The sequence below is a fragment of the Salvia splendens genome, chromosome 7 (genome assembly GCF_004379255.2).
Source record: "Salvia splendens isolate huo1 chromosome 7, SspV2, whole genome shotgun sequence".
In the NCBI taxonomy this organism is placed as follows: domain Eukaryota; kingdom Viridiplantae; phylum Streptophyta; class Magnoliopsida; order Lamiales; family Lamiaceae; genus Salvia; species Salvia splendens.
In genome coordinates, this window is record NC_056038.1 from 20,055,315 (window position 1) to 20,077,396 (window position 22,082).

The window sequence follows — 22,082 nt, forward strand, 5'->3', positions numbered from 1 at the left end:
ATAATTGAAACTCATTCAAAACTTGTATAATCAAAGAAACAATTTCAGGTGCAGTGTGTGGAGTTTCAAATTCTCTAAAACCTGTTAAACGCTTGTTTAAAGTCCAACTATTGTCCACAAAGTGAACCGTAATGCTCATGTATGAATACCGGTTAAAACAATCAGTCCACACATCTGAGCAAATGTTCACTTTGTGGCCCAAGTTAACTAAATAACGTGATAATTCAACCTTTTTCTCTAAACATTGCCTAACGGTAGATCGTTGAACTGTCATTCGCCCTATTCTTTTGATGGCTACGTTTAAACCACTTTGCATAGTAACCTCAAATTTTTTGTCATCATAAATGTTAAAAAGAAAATGCTTCATTGCCGCCCATCTAGTCATAACATCAGAAAAAAAAATTTTGATCATATTAGACAGTAAGGAGTTGAGAGGTCAGGTGCAATCCCGACCAACACAACACCCCAAATCGCTGGGAGTAGCAGTCAAACCACGGTCACAGTCTCCCTGGAGTCGTTGACGAAGTTCCTCCAGGGGCTGAAACTCGATGCTGATGCTACGCTGTTGCTAGCTCAAATGGGAGCCATACCTACCCCACCACCAACTGATGATGTACAAATCCTCAAAACTTGCAGTGGGGGAACAATGGATGGTAACGAATACGAAGAAGCGGGGAGGATGAGAATGAGTGACGCAGTGGAACATGGAGAAGAGGTTGAACAACAGTAAATGAGCCAATGAATTCGTAGCGAATGGAGGAAGCCGAGCAAGCCCTACTCACGCCTGAAGAAATCATAGCGAATTTGGCAGCAATGAATTCTGAAGCTGCTGATATGGAGGCGGATGGGGACAAGACTGTTGAATGGGACCCTACTGAGAGGGTACAGAAAGCTACTGATGAAACACCGGAGAGTAGAGATGTGGTGATCATAACGGATGAAGAGGAGAAGACTGAGAAGGTAGTTCCTAGAGATGAGGTTGCTAGAGCAAGAGCTGCGACCGTCCACATTTATCAGCGGAGGCTAGCCAGAGAGGAGACCTTAGGAAGGAGGTCTACAGAGGAACAATCAAGGGAAACCCCTGGGCAGAGAGAAGGGGAACCTTAGAGAAGGAGGTCTTGCCGCGCTGCCCGTAATCTGAATGACTGTCATATCCTATGGGCCATCTTCAAGAACTATGAAGAAATGACCATCATAGAAAGGATACACAGGATGACCTACTGCCCTAAACCAGAGTTGTTTGGTGTACAATTCCTCACGAATGCAGGTGTCTTGGTACAGAAGGGTGGCATACTTCAATTCTATGAGGTGACTAGGCCAGGTTCACAGTCGGTGGGGGCTGTCAAGAAGAAAAGTAAGAAGAAGTAGGTGGAGGTGGTTGTGAATAAGAAGGAGAGAGAGGCAAAAGCAAGGATCGAAGCCACCACATCCGCAATGCAAACACAGGCTAAGGCTACCACATCTGCTGCACCTGAGATGTCTCCGGGATATGCCAACCTTGTGGAGCTGGTGGGACACCTAGATGATTGGAGAGCCAGAACGGAAGGGCATATGGAGAGGATAGCCCTGAATACTGAGAGAATAGCCCTTAGCTCCGAGGTCCAAACAAAGTTTCTAACATCCCAGATGGAGATACAGATGAAACACAATGAGGATGTTAAGACATAGGTCTACGCGGTGTGAGAGATGGTGTCCCTGATGGCCAGAGAGTTAATACCGCTGAAGCAAAGGGCTCCCCAACATGCAGCCCAAGGTGCAAGCAGCAGACGTGCGGCTGGACGAGATGACTCCCACCCCAGAATAGCTGACTCCAGGAGAGAGCAACCAAGGAGATGAACCCCCCCATTGACCAAGTAATTTTAGTTTTCTGTTTGTGTATAATTGTGTATCTGTTTGTCTTCTTCACACTTAGCCTGGTGTCCAGTCAAAGTATGAGAAGTTTTTCTCTTGTCTATATGTTTTCTATGTTTGATGTGATGTTTTCTCCCACTTAGCCCGATGCACGGTCTAAGTGTGAGAAGTTTTTGTTTGATAATAGGGTTCTTTATGTTTTTAGAGTGTCTCTTGTTGTAGCACTTACTACTCTTTTACACTTTATCATGCTAGATTGAGGGAAAGTTAAGATAAAGTGAGAGGGAGGAGTAGTGTGGATTATTTGGACATAAGCATGACTTGACTTATCTATGTTTACCTTATCTACCTGTTAAATCATCTGAATCAACTGAGCGAAGCATGTTGAATTATAACTTGATCAGTTGATAGGTCAGTTGGTAGGATAGTGAGTCATTTGAGCGAAGCATGTCGAATCAGTCCTTATGTGCTTGTCCAAGTTATCTTAGGAAAACATGAATGAGCTGGCAAAAACAGAAGGCATAAAACCCTTAGTGAGAGTGAATGAAAAAGAAAAATGTATGTTGAACTGTGAGACCCCTCTTTCTAAAAGTAAGTTGAAGTCAGTCTGGATGAAGTAAGAACGATGGAAGAGCCCAGATTTTTAGCCAACTGTGAAGCCCTCTAAAAGTGAATTATAAGCTTGAGTAGAACACTTTCTACTGAAATAAAAAAAAATAGAGTGGTTGCCACATGATGCTGAGAGGGAAATGACATAGGCTAGTGAGGACTAAAGGCAATAGGTAATAACCAGTTGGGCCTCTTTCTTTTTTTTCGAACCAGAAGAACCAGCCTCATTGTAAGGGCACCCCTCAGTACCCAATTTGAGCCTACATTATGAATTCACCTTCTGTTGAAACCATGAGCCTCCATGCCATGTGAGTAAGGGGATAGAATGGAGCAGCCAACCAATTGGGGGTAGAAGGGATAGGAAATAAAGAGTTATAGTCAAGATGGTAGGAAAAAGAAAAGGGCAGACACTTATAACCTGACCCAGAAAAAAAAAAGAGAAATAGTTGAATAAAGGGCATGAGAAAATGTAACCTGACCCTAAAAATAAAAAAAATTAAAAAACTTTAAAAAAACTTTAAAAAAATAAATAAATTAAATTAAATTTTAGATAAACATGGCAGAAAATGATGTAATCTGACCCTGTAGTAGAAAAGTTAGATGAATAAGGCCAAAATGGCCAAGGTATGTTGTTAAATTTTGGGAAGTTTGAAGATGTAATAGGAAGGCTGCTCCACTTTTGTTCCTGAGCTCACATGTCCATCGTTTTACAAGATTTTTATGAACTTAGTTAGGACCCATAGGACCCTGCCTATCTACATCACAACCCATGGCCCCGTTACAACCCTAATAAAAGCCCTTAAGGAACTAGTCTCTGCCTATGGAACTCAATCATCAGTGGTATGGAAAAATGAACGAGAGAATGGTCCTAACATCTCTGGTGAGAAATGAGTGACCGAGTGAATCCAACAGTTAGGGGCTATCTTGACGAACAGATAGGCTGATCAGACTGAACAAAAGGAGAGGGAGGAATTTGAGACTGCAAAATATTTGGAATGACCTTAAGCTTGTGGGGAATATTATCAAAAGTTGAGCCAGTTTCAAACACGGAGATGTAAATATTTGTCAAAAGTGTTGTTTTTGAGTTAGTTATGTGAATATTTGTGAGTATGTTTGTTTTTGGAGTCGGTCAGGGACCCATGCATGTAACTTTCCCTTTTTCTTGTTGTTCTTTCATACCTGAGGACAAGCATGGTTTAAGTGTGAGCAGTTCGATAGGGCTCGTTACAAGCATGGTTTTGTAGGGTTTATTACACTAACACAGCTGATAATGTTTGAAAAGAATGGGGAATTTAAGTGTGCAGGGGCTATAAAGTGTAGAAGCGGCAAGTGCGGGATCAACTTGATCAACTCAGGAAATGAGTGAAAAATGGCCAGAAATGAAGCCAAGTTGATCAGTTGCAAAGCCTGCCTAACTGACAAATTGATCAGGTGGAGTTTACCACATGAAATGATGAGTCAGAGGAAAGAGAAAAAGATGTCATCTCAAGGGCATAAATGTCAAGACAGGATGGGCTTACCATAGGGATTTGGGCCCAACATCATCCTATAAATATGAAGAGAGTGCACATAAGAGAGGGAGACACCATCATCACCTTCAGTCACCTCATTTTCACCTCACAACATGGAGTAAGGAGTTAGCAGCAGGAGTCGCCGTTCCACCTCTCTTTTCATCTCTTCTTCCTCGTCAAGGAAGGAGGGACCTGGATCTGCGTAGAAGTCTTCGTAGTTGGAGTTTCTGTTGCACCCCGAGGTGTTAAAACAATTTCTATTATGTTTTTAGTCCATCGAGAGGTCCCACAAGCCGGGATCCTCCATGCTATCGAGAGGAAAAAAAGGAGTAAATAAACAAAATGAATAAACGAGTATAAACTAAAGATAACCCTCATGAGAACAAGTTCAACCCCCATCTCTACGTCGGAAGCGAAAATTAGGATATCCCAGATGGTCCATCCTAACTAGCACCTTCAGGTACCGAGGCGCAGAGATTGGGTCGTAATATGTGAGTGCAGGGGTCTGGACCCCCCTACCTGCCAGAGAGTCGGCCGCCCGGTTCCCTTCTTGTAGCACCCCGAAATTTTGCGACTTTTGTTTTTATTAATGTGGATGTTGAATGGGAATTTCTTTTATGGAGTTTGTTTTCTATGTGATTGAGTTAACGATGTGAAATTAGTTGTTGTGAGTTACGTGGAATAATATGATTTATTTCTCAATGTGTGAATTAAATTAAATGGGATCATGCATATTTGTTCTAGCCATTTTATTGGAATTTTCAGCCTTCCTATTTATTGGAAATAATATTTTCTCTCTTGGATTTAATTAATTGTTTTGGGATATTTATCCAAATTAAATCCAAACCAAAATATCCCTAAATTATTCTACATGATTTTCGACCTTTGCCTCATTTCTTGGTTTTTCGAAATCTCCTATTAATTAGGAGAATAAATTATTTTGTAGATTTAATTGGTACCTTACTTATCTCCTTTCTTGAATTAAAAATCTAATTAAATCTCTCCATATCCTATTTTAATTAGGATTTGACTATTTCCTTCTTTAAGACCTCATAAATTTTCACCCCTTATGCCTTTTAATTACCATGTGGGATTAATTTAATTGTTACCTATTTTATGGGAGCCTTTTAAACAAGAAATTACCAAATTTAAATCATATTCCTATTTAATTTGGGGATTTAAATATTTCCTTTGACTACTCACTATTTTACACCCCCCCCTCCTACTTGGAGAATTCTTGAATTATTTTGTTACCTTATTTATGGGATGCTCAATATCTTTTAACCCATTTTTGTAAGTATATTTCTCTCCAAGTAATACCATAATTTTCAAAAAATTCACCCCACACTACACGCCTATTTCTTTTAATTGTGGAGTTTATTTATTGATCTCTATTTTATTCTTCCACAATTTTATTTGTTTAATTAAGTGTGGGAATAATTATTGAATATAAATTAAGAAAACCCTAACCCTAATCTTCACTCCACACGCCTCCCTCTCTTCCTCTCCTCTCCCACACATTTTCCTCCTCCTCTCCCCTCTCTCTCAAGTGCTCCAAATCAATCCTTCATTGTTGCTTTGATTTGGAGTTGGAAACTCAAGATCCGTTGAGGAATCGCACCAATTATCTTTTCTACCGATTGTTTTCAAGAGAAAGGTATAATTTTTTATCCAGCTTTCCCCTCCTTATCATTGAATCCATGATTCTTGAACCCCTCATGCATATAGTGAATGGAGAATCGTAAATCTAAGAATTTATTGGTTGGGAATGATGGTTGCACATGAATGGTTGTGTATGTGTGAGTGTATGTACGTGTGTGTGAGTGTGTGGATGAATCGTTGTGAATGTTATGTGCGAATAGGAAAGCATGGTTGTAATCTCGTTTTTGAAGCATGACTATGTGTTGGAAGCATGAATATGTATGTGTGAATGTATCATAGGCAAACTAGGGTTTGTGAATGTTGAGCATGAAAACTGTTGTGTTCGGACAGTAGGTTCCGACGAGTGTTTGACCAATCAAACGATTTTGTTTCGACATAAATTTTTAACTGGATGAATTTTTAGATGTCTTCTATGTTGTGTCAAAATTAAAGCTTCAATTGATGACGGACGAATTTATAACGAATTTTACAATTTAACTGCGCAGTCTTGCCAGAAATTGTATTTCGTCCAGTGAGTTTCGTTTTTGTTTTGACAGATCAAAAGATGTGATTTTGGTGTAAACTTTTAACTGGACAAACCTTGATGTGTGTGTGGTGACCAAATTTTATCTTCATATGAGATGGGATGGAACTTTAATGATTTTTACAAAAATACTGCGTTGTTTTGCCAGATTATGGTTTTGTTGATATAAGCTTTGTTGACAAGATTTGAATGCATTACATGATACATGTGTGAATAAGGAACGCATCCTATGAAGTGGTTATGTGTTGCACGTTGATGTATGCTAGAGTGTTCGTTTCGTTTATGTTGGTGAACGTTTGGGATGGGCAATATAAGAAAACGATGAAAGGAACGATAGGGCATGCATGATAAATGTGTTGATGGAAAAACTGATTGTTTTATGGTGTTGACAAGGGTTGTTGTGCGTACGTGGGTACAAAGAGCAAGGGTTGCATTAAAGTTGTGAATTGTGTTGTATAAGCAAGCGAGGGGGACTTTCTTTTACTAAACTCTTTTACACTTTCAAAAGTATGATACGGTGTTATAAGAGTGGTTTAAAATGTTATGTCATGTCATGATAGTTTTGATGTTGAGATTGTTGTCTGATGCCTAGTTCGTTTGAGCTTGCTCCGTTAGGCTATAGGGCTGTGTTAAACGAATTCGGGTCTGAGTAGGGCCGCAAACCCTATCAGGCTGTGTACACTGGTGGGATCGTGAGCCGTCCTTGCCAGTCGGCTGGTCTCGTGGGCGAATAGTGTGGCCACACTTTCGTCGTACTATGGTATGAGGATGTGAATGATTTATTGTTGAGAAAGTGGGGAGCTTGTTTTGTCTGGCCAGACTATGAAACTGTTTTTGTGATACTCGATGATATTTCTTTTCTAAATGTAAAACTCGAGTTCCCTATGGTATGGATGACATAACTTTTATAAAATGTTTTTGGCATGAGCCCACTGAGTATATTAAGTACTCAGCCCTGCATTTCTTTTTAAAATGTGAAGGTTGAGCAGTGATGTTGCGGCGGATGTTGACTCGAGCCTTAAGATTTCTCGGATGCGTCGTGTCTTCATACATGGGCGTCATCCTATGACTCTCTCTAGATACTTGATTTCCGCTGCCTTGTTTGAAATTGCTTTCTTTCTAAAAGTCTTCTGTTTTTCCCCATACTATGTTATGACATTAATTACCTTGAGACATTAATCCGCTGCTTAACTATTCGATAGACTAAAATATTTCTTTTTGGAAGTTAATGGAGTGTTCATATTAAATGTTGTCCTTTATTGCTTCCCCCATTTCTACCCCGCTTCTTAGTTCCTCCCCTAGTCGCGCGTTCCCCGTCTTTACTATCCTTAGTAAGGGCGGTCGTTACAGAGTGGTATCAGAGCTTCGTTCTTTAGCTCTGGTCCGAGAGTCTTCTTTCAGCTTAAGTCTAGATTAGTACCCCTAGACTAGAAGTGTCATGAAGACTCAACATCCGAAGCATCACGCTCAACCAAAAGAAAGTGAAGTATGTTTTAAGTTGTTGAAAGAATATGAAATCGATGATGATATGATATGATATGAATGTATTGGCAAGAGTACGCATGTGTATGAAAGTTATGTGTGAATGTGATAATGTGATGATATTACTATGTGGAAACATGAGCATGAGTGACTTGATGTCATAAATATGTGTTATGTGTGAAAGTACTATGACATAAGCATGTGAACATAGGAAGCCTTAAGATGATATCAAGATGATATCAAACTTGATGATACGTGACGAGCTTTAGATCTATCACAAACAACGAGATAAAAGATATTTTGAGGAAGTTGGTATAGAAAAGGAAGAATTATTTTTGTTGTATGGAGAAAAGAACAAGTTATGAGTTTTGAAAGATTTGCATGGTGTTTGGTATGTAAAAAAAAGGGATTTTGAGGTTGATGTTTTGCAATGGTAATGACTAGTTGTGTTGGTGGAGTTTGATTGAGGAAAAATATTTATGTTGTGGAAAGTTGTTGGAAATTAAAAAAAAAGATATCTTTAAACTTTAAATGAAAGCCTATTAGTTCTTTTCTTTTGGGAAATTGAGATCTTGAAGTGAACAAGAAGTATGATGTGGTTATGCATAGCGATATACATTTATGCATGTTTAATTATGTAGTATGTGAATAATGATTTAAGTGATGGTTTGTGAACGTTGAAGTGTGAGGTATTTTATGAAAGTGCTGATAGAAGAAATTATGATGCTATGAACTTTGTATGCAAACATAGATGCTTGTTAGATCGAACGATATCGAACTTAGTTGTTACAACTGCAATATCACTTTTCCGAGTGATAAGACAAATGGAAATATGTGGTGCGAATTCGAACTTCATCGAAAAATTACAAATTCACTATTGTCTTCCTGAACGATAAAAATAAGGAGAATACGGAGAGACTTTACATAAGATAATGAGCTCAAGAGGAGAAGGTGTGCAAATTGAAGAGAATTTCCGAATGAGAAAAAGTACGAGACAAGAGGATATGCCAAATGATGTAATCCTACAACGGGGAGAGAGATCATACCTGCGATCTGATAAGCTAAACATATTCTTACGTGGCGATGCGACGCAAACGACTATTATTGCGTGTAGAGAGCGCGAGTATAATTACAATGTTTTTAAGAGAATGGTTGCTATGACATGCAAGGAATATTATGAAGATATGGATTCCGACTATCATTATTAGTGGCAATGACATGATGTATCTCAGCGTGGAATCCACAGTTCTTAGAGCGATGTTACCAGTTTCGGCTTGCGAAAGATGAACGAGGGAGTGCGACGTTAATAGCAGAACAAACTATTTTAATCAACAGTTCTTACTTGGATTCTAAGGAGTTATTTTTCAGTACCCTTCAAATAACCGTGAGCCCTTGTCTATTTAACAGCTTGTTTCACTCACTCTTTGCAAGTAATGCATATTATTTATTTTCCTCCATTGAGTCATAACTCACTTTCAGTTCTTGGAAAGTGGTGTTGCCTTCATAACTTTGGACACTTGGAATGAATGTAGTCTTCTTTGACTTATTATTTATACGAACAATATTTTGACTTTGTGAGCCTTTGCTATTGAACTTCATTCCTAAGGCTGCTTGCAGTTATGTCCTTCAATATAATCACGTTTCGCAGACATGTTTTCTATGGGATGTTCTTCTTCGAACTTTTGTTCAGCTTTTCATTTTGTAACCATGTCCGTGTCAAGTTCTTTCTTACAGAGTGAAATTCTTTTGGTTCAGTCCCACTATATGTATCATTTCCATATTAGAACTTTTCTTTCTACAAGACGAAGTTAAGGCCAACATTTTGTACCTTGCCTTAACAAATTTAATCCACTTGATTTTTTTCAAAAGTTCCTTTGACCTTGGTTGCCTTTCACAAACGTATGAAACCATTGATGTGATTTTATTGTTCCATATTATGATTTTCGTTGAGCCATGATCAGTGCTGCTTTGTGACAACTGCCTACATTTCTAAATCCTCATGCAACTGATCATTTTTGGCCGTGACATGTTTAAGTCCTTATCCATTGATGTGTTGACCTTTCAAACTTGGTCTAACAACTAAATTATCTTGTTTGGTAGCCTACCATGAGAATTGAGATTTAATTCGATTCCATCTTATGTTCATGACCTATCTTATGTTCTTTCAAGTTCCGTGGGGATGATCCTAACCAATTGTTGCAAGTTAGTCAGATTCAAAACAAAAATCAAGCTGAAATTGTAATTCTAGTTTCCATGAGAGATTTTGGAACGCTTCAAATTTAAAGCATTTTTTTACAGTGTTTGTACAATTCGAAATCGGTTCATATCCAAGTTAAGACTGTTTGATTAAATTTTGAGTTCTTGATTCATATTCTGAGTTCTTGATGCAACAATTTAAGGAAAGACAAAAGCTTGATCTTTTAACATACAAATGGAGTTTACCATTGACTTGGAACCCGGATCTGCGCCACTATTGAAAGCACCATACCGAATGGCCCCTAAGGAGTTGGCAGAATTGAAGATTCAGTTGCAAGAACTACAAGATTTGGGATTCATTCGACCTAGTGTGTGTCCGCGGGGAGCGCCTGTTTTATTCGTGAAGAAGAAGGATGGGACGATGAGGATGTTCATTTCCTATCGTGAGCTCAACAAGTCGACCTTGAAGAATAAGTACCCTCTGCCAAGAATTGATGACTTATTTGACTAACTTCGAGGAGCTGGCGTATTTTCAAAAATGGACTTGAGGTCGGGATACCATCAACTAAAGGTCCGATGAGAGGATGTGCCTAAGACTGCTCTTTGCACTCGCTATGGCCATTACGAGTTTGTCGTGATGCCATTTGGACTGACTAACGCCCCGGCAGTTTTCATGGACTTGATGAACCGAGTTTTCCATGAGTATCTCGACAAATTTGTTCTAGTCTTCATTAATGATGTGTTGGTGTATTCGAAGAACGAGGAGGAGCATGGATGGCACATGCGAACCGTGTTGGAAACATTGCGGAAGGAACGGCTTTATGCCAAGTTTAGTAAGTGTGAGTTTTGATTGAATAAAGTGAACTTTCTCGGTCATATAGTGACGGCGAATGGAATTCAAGTGGACCCAGCAAAAGTCGAGGCTGTACAAAACTGGAAATCGCCGAAAATGCCGAGTGAAATTCGCAGTTTCTTGGGATTGGCAGGATACTACCGACGTTTCATCGAAGGATTCTCTAAAATTGCGAGACCGATGACGCAACTGTTGAAGAAGGGAATCAAAGTAGTTTGGACGCCGGAGTGCGAGGCGAGTTTCCAACTGTTGAAAGAGAAGTTGACTACAGCACCTGTCCTAGCGGTGCCGGAAACCGACAAGGACTTCGTTGTCTATACGGATCACAAGAGTCTCAAGTACTTCTTTGAGCAGAAGAAGTTGAACATGCGACAACGACGTTGGCTGGAGATCGTAAAAGATTATGACTGCGGTATTCACTATCACCCGGGCAAGGCGAATGTGGTAGCCGATGCTTTGAGTAGGAAGAACCAACCGCAACTGGCTTCTCTCCTAACCCAAGAGGAAACATTGATCCGTGAGTTCGATAGGATGCATTTGGAAATAGTGAAAGCGCCCGAGACAGTAGGAGGAAGAATGGCGACGCTAGTAATTGAGCCAGACTTAAGAACCAAGATCATAAAAGCTCAACGACGTGATGAGAAGTTGGAAGAGACACGTGCGAAGGTGAGAACCGAGAAACAAGACCACTTTCGTGAGGAGACGGACAATGCATTGACGTTCGATGGACGTTTGTGTGTGCCAAACGATGAGGCGCTGAAAGATGAGATTTTGAGTGAAGCGCACGACACGCCTTACACTGCTCACCCTGGAAGCACGAAGATGTATCGAGACTTGAAGCAACGTTTTTGGTGGAATGGAATGAAAGGGGACGTAGCATCATTTGTGGAACGATGTCTAGCGTGTCAACAAGTGAAGGCCTTACGCCAACGGCCATATGGGAAATTGCAACCGCTCAAAATTCCCGGATGGAAGTGGGATCACTTGGCCATGGACTTCGTGACGGGGTTACCGAAGTCACAAAAGGGAATACTGCAATTTGGGTGATCATCGATCGACTCACTAAAAGCGTGCACTTCTTACCGATTAGGATTACCTATGGTTCGGACAAGTTAGCTAAGTTATACGTGAGTGAGATTGTACGTTTGCATGGAGTGCCAAAGACCATTGTATCTGATCGTGATACGAAGTTCACGTCGAAATTTTGGATGAGTTTGCAACAGGAGCTAGGCACGAAATTGAACTTTAGCACTGCTTATCACCCGCAATCTGACGGACAATCGGAAATGACGATTCAAACACTTGAAGATATGTTGCGAGTCTTTGTCCTAGACCGAAGAGAAAGTTGGGAAACTGTTCTGCCATTGGTAGAATTCGCCTACAACAATAGTTACCAAGCAACGATCGACATGGCGCCATATGAAGCCCTGTATGGTAGGAAATGTCGATCCCCACTCTACTGGGATGAGGTTGGTGAAAGAAGGATGTTAGGACCTGACGCTTTCAAGGAGATGACCGAAATTGTGCATCAAATCCGTGCAAGGATCAAAGAAGCTCAAGATAGACAGAAGTCGTATGTTGACGTGCGCCGAACGGAAATCAAATTCGATGTTGGTGACAAAGTCTTTTTGAAAGTATCCCCGACGAGAGGAGTTGTGAGGTTTGGAGTGAAGGGAAAATTGAAACCGTGTATTGTAGGGCCGTACGAGATTATTGATGAAGTAGGTCCTGTAGCGTATCGCCTGGCGTTACCTCCCAGTTTTGGGAATGTGCACAACGTGTTCCATGTGTCGCAGTTGCGCAAGTACATGTTTGACCCTAAGCATGTGATTCATCAAGAAGAGGTTGTCCTGACCCCCGACATGAGCTACGACGAGAGACCCGAAGCAATCCTAGATCGAAAGGTGCAAGAGTTACGAAACAAGTCAATAGCATCCGTGAAAGTGTTGTGGAAACACCATGGTCCCGAGGAAGCCACGTAGGAGTTAGAAGATAGAATGAAAGAAAAGTACCCCGAATTGTTTATGTGAGACGACCAAATTTCGGGACGAAATTTCTGTTAAGAGGGGAAGGATGTAGCACCCCGAAATTTTGCGACTTTTGTTTCTATTAATGTGAATGTTGAATGAGAATTTCTTTTATGGAGTTTTTTTCTATGTGATTGAGTTAACGATGTGAAATTGGTTGTTGTGAGTTATGTGGAATAATGTGATTTATTTCTCAATGTGTGAATTAAATTAAATGAGATCATGCATATTTGTTCGAGCCATTTTATTGGAATTTTCGGCCCTCCTATTTATTGGAAATAATATTTTCTCTCTTGGATTTAATTAATTATTTTAGGATATTTATCCAAATTAAATCCAAACCAAAATATCCCTAATTTATTCTACATGATTTTCGACCTTTGCCCAATTTCTTGGTTTTTCGAAATCTCCTATTAATTAAGAGAATAAATTATTTTGTAAATTTAATTGGTACCTTACTTATTTCCTTCCTTGAATTAAAAATCCAATTAAATCTCTCCATATCCTATTTTAATTAGGATTTGACTCTTTCATTCTTTAAGACCTCATAAATTTTCGCCCCTTATGCCTTTCAATTACATTGTGGGATTAATTTAATTGTTACCTATTTTATGGGAGCCTTTTCCACAAGAAATTACCAAATTTAAATCATATTCCTATTTAATTTGGGGATTTAAATATTTCCTTTGACTACTCACTATTTTACACCCCCCCCCCCTCCTACTTGGAGAATTCTTGAATTATTTTGTTACCTTATTTATGGGATGCTCAATATCTTTTAACCCATTTTTGTAAGTATATTTCTCTCCAAGTAATACCATAATTTTCAAAAAATTCCCCCCACACTACACGCCTATTTCTTTTAATTGTGGAGTTTATTTATTGACCTCTATTTTATTCTTCCACAATTTTATTTGTTTAATTAAGTGTAGGAATAATTATTGAATATAAATTAAGAAAACCCTAACCCTAATCTTCACTCCACACGCCTCCCTCTCTTCCTCTCTTCTCCCACACATTTTCCTCCTCCTCTCCCCTCTCTCTCAAGTGCTCCAAATCAATCCTTCATTGTTGCTTTGATTTGGAGTTGGAAACTCAAGATCCGTTGAGGAATCGCACCAATTATCTTTTCTACCGATTGTTTTCAAGAGAAAGGTATAATTTTTTGTCCAGCTTTCCCCTCCTTATCATTGAATCCATGATTCTTGAACCCCTCATGCATATAGTGAATGGAGAATCGTAAATCTAAGAATTTATTGGTTGGGAATGATGGTTGCACATGAATGGTTGTGTATGTGTGAGTGTATGTACGTGTGTGTGAGTGTGTGGATGAATCGTTGTGAATGTTATGTGCGAATAGGAAAGCATGGTTGTAATCTCGTTTTTGAAGCATGACTATGTGTTGGAAGCATGAATATGTATGTGTGAATGTATCATAGGCAAACTAGGGTTTGTGAATGTTGAGCATGAAAACTGTTGTGTTCGGACAGTAGGTTCCGACGAGTGTTTGACCAATCAAACGATCTTGTTTCGACATAAATTTTTAACTGGATGAATTTTTAGATGTCTTCTATGTTGTGTCAAAATTAAAGCTTCAATTGATGACGGACGAATTTATAACGAATTTTACAATTTAACTGCGCAGTCTTGCCAGAAATTGTATTTCGTCCAGTGAGTTTCGTTTTTGTTTTAACAGATCAAAAGATGTGATTTTGGTGTAAACTTTTAACTGGACAAACCTTGATGTGTCTACTGTGTGGTGACCAAATTTTATCTTCATATGAGATGGGATGGAACATTAATGATTTTTACAAAAATACTGCGTTGTTTTGCCAGATTATGGTTTTGTTGATATAAGCTTTGTTGACAAGATTTGAATGCATTACATGATACATGTGTGAATAAGGAACGCATCCTATGAAGTGGTTATGTGTTGCACGTTGATGTATGCTAGAGTGTTCGTTTCGTTTATGTTGGTGAACGTTTGGGATGAGCAATATAAGAAAACGATGAAAGGAACGATAGGGCATGCATGATAAATGTGTTGATGGAAAAACTGATTGTTTTATGGTGTTGACAAGGGTTGTTGTGCGTACGTGGGTACAAAGAGCAAGGGTTGCATTAAAGTTGTGAATTGTGTTGTATAAGCAAGCGAGGGGGGCTTTCTTTTACTAAACTCTTTTACACTTTCAAAAGTATGATACGGTGTTATAAGAGTGGTTTAAAATGTTATGTCATGTCATGATAGTTTTGATGTTGAGATTGTTGTCTGATGCCTAGTTCGTTTGAGCTTGCTCCGTTAGGCTATAGGGCTGTGTTAAACGAATTCGGGTCTGAGTAGAGCCGCAAACCCTATCAGGTTGTGTACACTGGTGGGATCGTGAGCCGTCCTTTCTAGTCGGCCGGTCTCGTGGGCGAATAGTGTGGCCACACTTTCGTCGCACTATGGTATGAGAATGTGAATGATTGATTGTTGAGAAAGTGGGGAGATTGTTTTGTCTGGCCAGACTACGAAACTCTTTTTGTGATACTCGGTGATATTTTCTTTCTAAATGTAAAACTCGAGTTCATTATGGTATGGATGACATAACCTTTATAAAATGTTTTTAGCATGAGCCCACTGAGTATATTAAGTACTCAGCCCTGCATTTCTTTTTAAAATGTGCAGGTTGAGCAGTGATATTGCGGCGGATGTTGAGTCGAGCCTGATGATATCCCGGATGCGTCGTGTCTTCATACATGGGTGTCATCCTATGACTCTCTCTAGATACTTGATTTCCACTGTCTTGTTTGAAATTGTTTTCTTTCTAAAAGTCTTCTGTTTTTCCCCATACTATGTTATGACATTAATTACCTTGAGACATTAATCCGCTACTTAACTATTCGATAGACTAAAATATTTCTTTTGGAAGTTAATTGAGTGTTTATATTAAATGTTGTCCTTTATTACTTCCCTCATTTCTTCCCCGCTTCTTAGTTCCTCTCCTAGTCGCGAGTTCCCCATCTTTACTATCCTTAGTAAGGGCGGTCGTGACACTTCTCTATAGATATGTGAGAATCGAACATGCCGCTGAGCGATCATACTCTGGATCAAAGCCATGTGATGTCTAAATCCACAGAGCCAAGTTGTCCAGAAGACAATAAGGTAACCAGAGCCGCTGAGTCCAGCTCAATCCAAATGTTTGTAGAAAACTCCATAGCCATCTCCAAACCCTGAATAAGAGCCAAAAGCTTTGCTTCAAAGCTCGATTATGCTACTATCGGAGAGCATAAGGAGGCCCGCTGAAGGCCTCCATTTGAACCACAAACCAATCCTCCATCCCCCGCCTCCAGTGTTGACATGGAGAAGGCGCCATCAGTATTTCACTTCACCCAAGGGACATCATGAGGATGCCATAGGACCATGAGTGACCGCAGAACACGCTATTTGGGGGAGAAAGGCATGAAATCAACCGACGGCGAACATCTCCTCCAATGATTTGGGGTGATCTTGCCGGCCAGAACAAGCACGTGCATGTGATGAGTGACCTGCCAAATAACATGTGAGTGACGAAAAGGACGGCCGCCATGCTTGCAGTCGTTCCTCTCCGTCCAAAGAAACCAAGCAATCAAATAGGGAACCAGAAAACTAATATGCATGGCGGGAGCCCTCTGGAAAGAGGACCTCCACCAGTGACCTAGTCTAAGTGCAATATCAGTGCTCATGTGAATCGGTGTGTGCGAGGAAGGAAACCAGGCATCGAAATACTCCCATACAAAAACCACCGACAGACTAAAAAAAAAAGACATGACTAAGAGACTCGACAGAAGGAGACCGACAACACTGACACCTAGACGTTAACTCAATCCCCCTCCTCTGCAACTTCTCTTCCACCGGCATCCTACCAAACAGTAACCTCCAAATGAACACCGAGATGGTAGGAGTCAACCCTTGATTCCAAATAAGGTCAGAAGGTAGTAGTTTGTTAGGATTGCAGTCTCTGTCACCTTTTCGATGTTTACAGCTATTTAGGTAGTGCGCTTATTGTGTGTCAGTGGTCCCAAGTTGTTTTTACCATTCTGTTCTTAGCTTAGTTTTTTTTTTTTTTTTTTTTTTTTAAAAAAAATTAACTTCATATATTTATATCATATATATGAAGGAGGAAATTACAAATCAACTCCTATAACAAGGAGGAAAGACAAATTACGCCACCCAGAGTTCGAACTCGAGACCTCCAGGATAGACGCGGTATCCAGCACCCTTTACCGCTAGGCCAAGGGGCTTGGATTCTGTTCTTAGCTTAGTTGATCAAGTTACCTTTCTCTATTTATGATATCTCTAGTCTAGCTTGATAAGTTTAGTTTAGTTAGTTGATCAGTTCCCTTTTTCTTAGTTTAATCTTAACCCACTAAAAAGCGTGACCGCTGCCAAACCTCCCAAATCTCTCAATCCCAACTCCACTAGCATCTGTCCCTGAGGGATTCAACCCTTATCTCCCTTTACTAGTTTAATAGTATTGTGGGTTAAGGTCTTGAAGGTCCTAAGCCTCTCCATTTGCATACCCAACGACTAGTAGTTGTCAGCCAGCTTGAACCATCTATTGTCTGACTAGATCAAGTTGAGCAACGCTGCATGTTTTAATTTGCATGTGAACTCTGAGTTCTTAGTTTTCAAAAATGACTCTTCATTAATCATTATTACTTTGGTGTTTACTACTTGGTGTCTATATTTGATTAAGGTGTATACCTTGATTGAATAGTCTGGGCGCCATCAAGGGGGAATTGGATCAAGAGTGTGTGATACTAGTAGCCCCACTATATTCTAAACCAACCGAGTGACATTGGTGAGTTACTTGGGGGAGGGGGGAATACTACATTGGGGTGAGTTAGTTTCTGAAATCTCTCTTTCTTATTTCTCTAATCTCTAAGACTAGTTCTTAGTCTTTGTCATTGTGTTTTATAGATAACTTGGATGCCTCCTATTACTCGTTCCAATACAATGGGAAAGACGCACGAGGAGGAAGTAGACTACATTGTAATAGTAGTAGGAGTATATGTTATTTAACTTATACTATTTCTTACCCAATAGTCTAATTTTTATCAGACGAAACAAATTAGGAGATTTCAATTTGCTATTCTCATGATTTCTATTTCCTACTCCCTCTATCCCACCTAAGATGATACACTTTTCTTTTTAGTTTACCGACTACGAAATGTGTCATCTTAGAGGGAGTAGTGCTAATTGTATTTCTTTTATAATGTAGATGACAATTGTACTAATTTGTCCCATTTAAAAATGGTTCCTTTTCTTTTTAGAATGTCCCACTTAGAGTGATACTCCCTCCGTCCCAAGTTACTTGAGTCATATTCCTTTTAAGGTTGTCCAAAGTTACTTGAGTTATTTATTTCTTTGGCTAAAAATAAAACATCTAATCTAACATACTTTATTCTTTTTTTTACTTTACTCTCTCTTCTTTTTTCTTACTTTACTCTTTCCTCTACTTTATTCAACTCACTAAACACAACTTTCTTAAATTCCGTGCCGAAAAGAAACGCCTCAAGTAACACATGAGAGGGAGGGAGTACGTTTCTTCAAACTACATTGAGCATATACACATCTGAATGGACATTTACTTCTTCATTCCTTTAAATCATGGCAGCAAACCCAAATTGTGAAGGTCACCATACAACCGCAAAGCAAACATGAATGAGAACAATGGTATTTATCAAATAATATCGATCAAACATCCACATTTTACCTCTCCTGCTTCTAGCTAAACTATCATTCTTACAAGCAAAGCTCAACAGCTTTAAGGCATTTGCTTATGTATTCGCAATGGCACACATCAGTGAATGACTGGCTTCAAAGGATGAGCTCTAAGTTTCGATAAGTCCAAGCTTGCATCTAGCTCTTCATCCAACTCGCCAACAATGCTTCTATAGATGTAGAAAAAACAATTTGCATTATATAAAAGAAAATATGATAATCAGATGCAAAATATGAGGGATATCATAAAGTTATCGCCCCGGATGATGTAGTTGTTGCACGCCTTCCTATAAATAAGAAGACCTGAAGATCTAAATATTGGCAACTAAAATGTACTACAACAATAACTTCTTGCACAATTTAAGCCCATAATTATCTGTGAGGCTAATAAGATGGAAAATGGACAATATGTGATCTTCATCGATTGAACAAGATGTCACTCCTCCTGTGTCTCATTAACATCAAGAAAACATACCAATTACAAAGCAAAGAAGTATTTATTCAGAGATACTTTCTTCTATGATACCTTGTTTCGGATTTCTAAAAATCAGAACAAAAATTCAGAAACATAATGAAAACTAAAAATGGTGAGTGACAAAGGCAATAATTTCAGTTAATGCAAAAGATTAATACTGTAAAGGTTAATTTGATTGAAAACTGAAGCAAAGTGACTGAAATAGTTAGTGTCTTTAAAACGAATTGACATAGTTCCTTGAACAAAATCATTAATTGGCAGACAAGTAATCAGACTAATTAGTTAGCAAACATTCAAGCATTCAATACTTGCAAGAGACGAGACCTTTGTGGAGTACACACGTTCATGAGACTCATCAAGAATTATGTTGGTTGCTTGATCGAAACCTTTTAGAATTCCCTGCATGCAAGGTCATATTTTCAGTAAAATATACCCCAAGTTAATTTTCTCTATTTTGGCCTAAACATGAAACTTACCACAATATTCCGCCCATCATTTGTGATAATTGAAATTGTTTCTACAGTAAAAAAATAGAGAATAAAAAAGTCATGGCTGGTAGAGAAATAAACAACTGGAAAACACCTGTTGTGCCTAATAGGATGTTATTAGCTCTTGACTAGCATAGACAAAGAGAGAGTTAACATCTCGAGTATATTGTCGATTAAGATTCTATAAACTTTCAAAGAACATAGTTTGACAAGAATGGAGGTCTTTGTAAATTTATACCGTCACTGCAATTTCATGAAATGCTGATAGGACAAGCATATTCTAGAAAATAATCTGAGTCCATTTATACCGTCACCGTCGATATGAACGTCTTATCCAAAGTGAAATGGTTATACAATAGAGCAAACAAAGACTTTTGATCCACTTTTCACTCGGTCATCCCCTGCCTCATTCTATGGTTCATTTGGACGGAACGTAACAGCTACATACATCGAGGAGTGAAGATGACAGCAGAAAATGTGTTCCAAAGAACCAAGACTTACTTGCAAAACATGATCAAAGCAGGAAAACTGGGAAGGAAGGAGTGGGAAGGATGCAACAATCTAGAGAATTTTGATACAACCACTTGGATCGAGAGGCCAACAAAGCTCATCAAAACAGTCAGATGGATTCCGCCGGACATGGGCTGGTTAAAGCTCAATATCAAAGGAGTGTGGAACCGGGCAGGCGCAGGGGTGTGAGGAATTATCCGAGACGCCAGCAGCAACATTGTCCGAGGCTTTATTCGGAAAGTGACAGCCGCGTCGGCTCTTGATGCTGAGCTGCAAGCACTTTCCCTCGGCCTTGAGATGGTTACAGGTAGGGGTAGAAAAGTGTGGATTGAATCGGACTCTAAAGAAGTGATCTCCTTAATTCAACTCAACAAACCCGGGCAGGCACATCTACGACATCAAACGAGGTTCATCCGAAACAAATTGAAGGAGGTTGTTGCCAAGTATTCCCACTGCTATAACGTCGGAAACAAAGCAGCGGAATATGCAGCGAAGCTAGGGAGTCCCGAGAATGGCCAGCAGGAATTTGACCGTGACACAGCCCCGGCGATGATCAAAGCGTTGGTAAGAATGGATCAACTCAACATGCCGAATTTCCAATTCCTAAGGCACTAGTAGGATGGTGAAGTTTGGTGAACATAGGCTGATCTTACTGTAATTTTTGAGGTGAGTAATTTGGTGTCACTTACATGTGTGCGGAGGGGACAACAAATTACTCCCTACGTGGGCTCTATGTCACTTTTGGGCATAAAACGTGTAAATGGTCTTTTATGATATGAAGGGATGAGGGACCCACGAACCCTTCACCACAATGGTGTTTAAAAAAAAAGGTTATGGCAGGAGGTGTACAAAAATTAAAATCATGAATCACCAGGATATAATACTTTCAGAAAAAAATAATCTTTCCAAGTCTATGAAAGCAGTTGCTAAGTTCATAGTAGAATAAAACAATTCAAAATTATTCAGATGATAATACAATACGTGTAGATGGAATAAGAGATTACATACGATCAACAAGAGTCTCTAGTCCAGCTCCAGTTGCCATCTTCTGATACTCGACAAAAAGCAAGAAAATGAGTTCTGCATCAGTGCAGATCATAACAACAACTCAAATGCATGAAGCACAAACTTATACACAACATTTTCCTTTTCACTTGGACTCTTAGAGTGATGTAATAACAGGGGAAATCCAAAAGTCTTAAATAAATGTACATTCTGCAAAAACTGAAGCTCCAAATGATATCCAAACAAGAGTTACATCCAATTAGATGGGGTATCTGAATTCAGAAATCTTTGATAACACAAAACTACCAATTTCTCGTCTAATTATTCCATTCACAGTCATAACAAGTTTGATTCATGAACCAAAAATTATAAATACCAATCTAAATCGGGAACCCTAGCCATGCTTCATATATTTGCCGGTACTTTGCATAGAGAACATGTGAAATTGCGTATCAATCCAAAAAAGCTAACAAATGAGAGAAAAGGAAATACTTCGTTCCAACACCAAACGAAAAGAATTTTACAATAGCTTCGTTAATTTATCAGCATTTTACCTCGAGCCCCTGAGAAAATAGAAGCCAAGTGCACACGAAAGTAGCAATCAGCAGCAGCCGATGGAGTGGTATGGCAGGTTTGAGCAGCGAAAAGAGCAACAACTTTCTGAGGCTTCAGGGCGGCGGCGGCGCTGATGCTTGCGGTGGATGCGGCAGAGTTCACGTTAGATGTTAAGAGAGGGAACTAAATCCATTGCTTATTAAAAACTTCATTAATTTTACTTTTTCAATTTCTTTTATCTTAGTAGTACTACTCTCTTTGTTTCATGAAATTTCCTTTTTGATTTAATTAAAATACATTTATTAAAATCCTAAAATTTACATTCATATACTACAAAATATTCATGTGTTTTCTATTTTGACCCATTAATTGAAATTAGCACTATCTATTTATTTTTGGTGAATTTTGTATAATCCACTAGATAAGATAGTAATATCAAGATAGAGAATTATAAATCGACATTTATAATTGTTTGATATCATATTTAAGCTTAACTCAAAGCACTAAGATAAGGGTCCGCCTCAATCTAGCCAAAATTATAACTTTAATCATGTTTATGTAACCCACCAATTTATCAAGTTAAGCCACT

At 39.1% G+C, this 22,082-nt stretch overlaps 1 long non-coding RNA gene across 1 annotated transcript; it reads right to left on the reverse strand.

Annotated features, from left to right (window-relative positions):
* Positions 1 to 18,304: 18,304 nt before the first annotated feature.
* On the reverse strand, positions 18,305 to 21,700 carry LOC121811555. The gene is made up of 5 exons (XR_006052678.1): positions 21,493 to 21,700; positions 20,942 to 20,981; positions 19,412 to 19,452; positions 19,260 to 19,334; positions 18,305 to 18,630 (listed from the first exon to the last, which is right to left on the reverse strand). It is a non-coding gene; the product is annotated as an uncharacterized LOC121811555 (long non-coding RNA).
* Between the last annotated feature and the right edge of the window lie 382 nt (positions 21,701 to 22,082).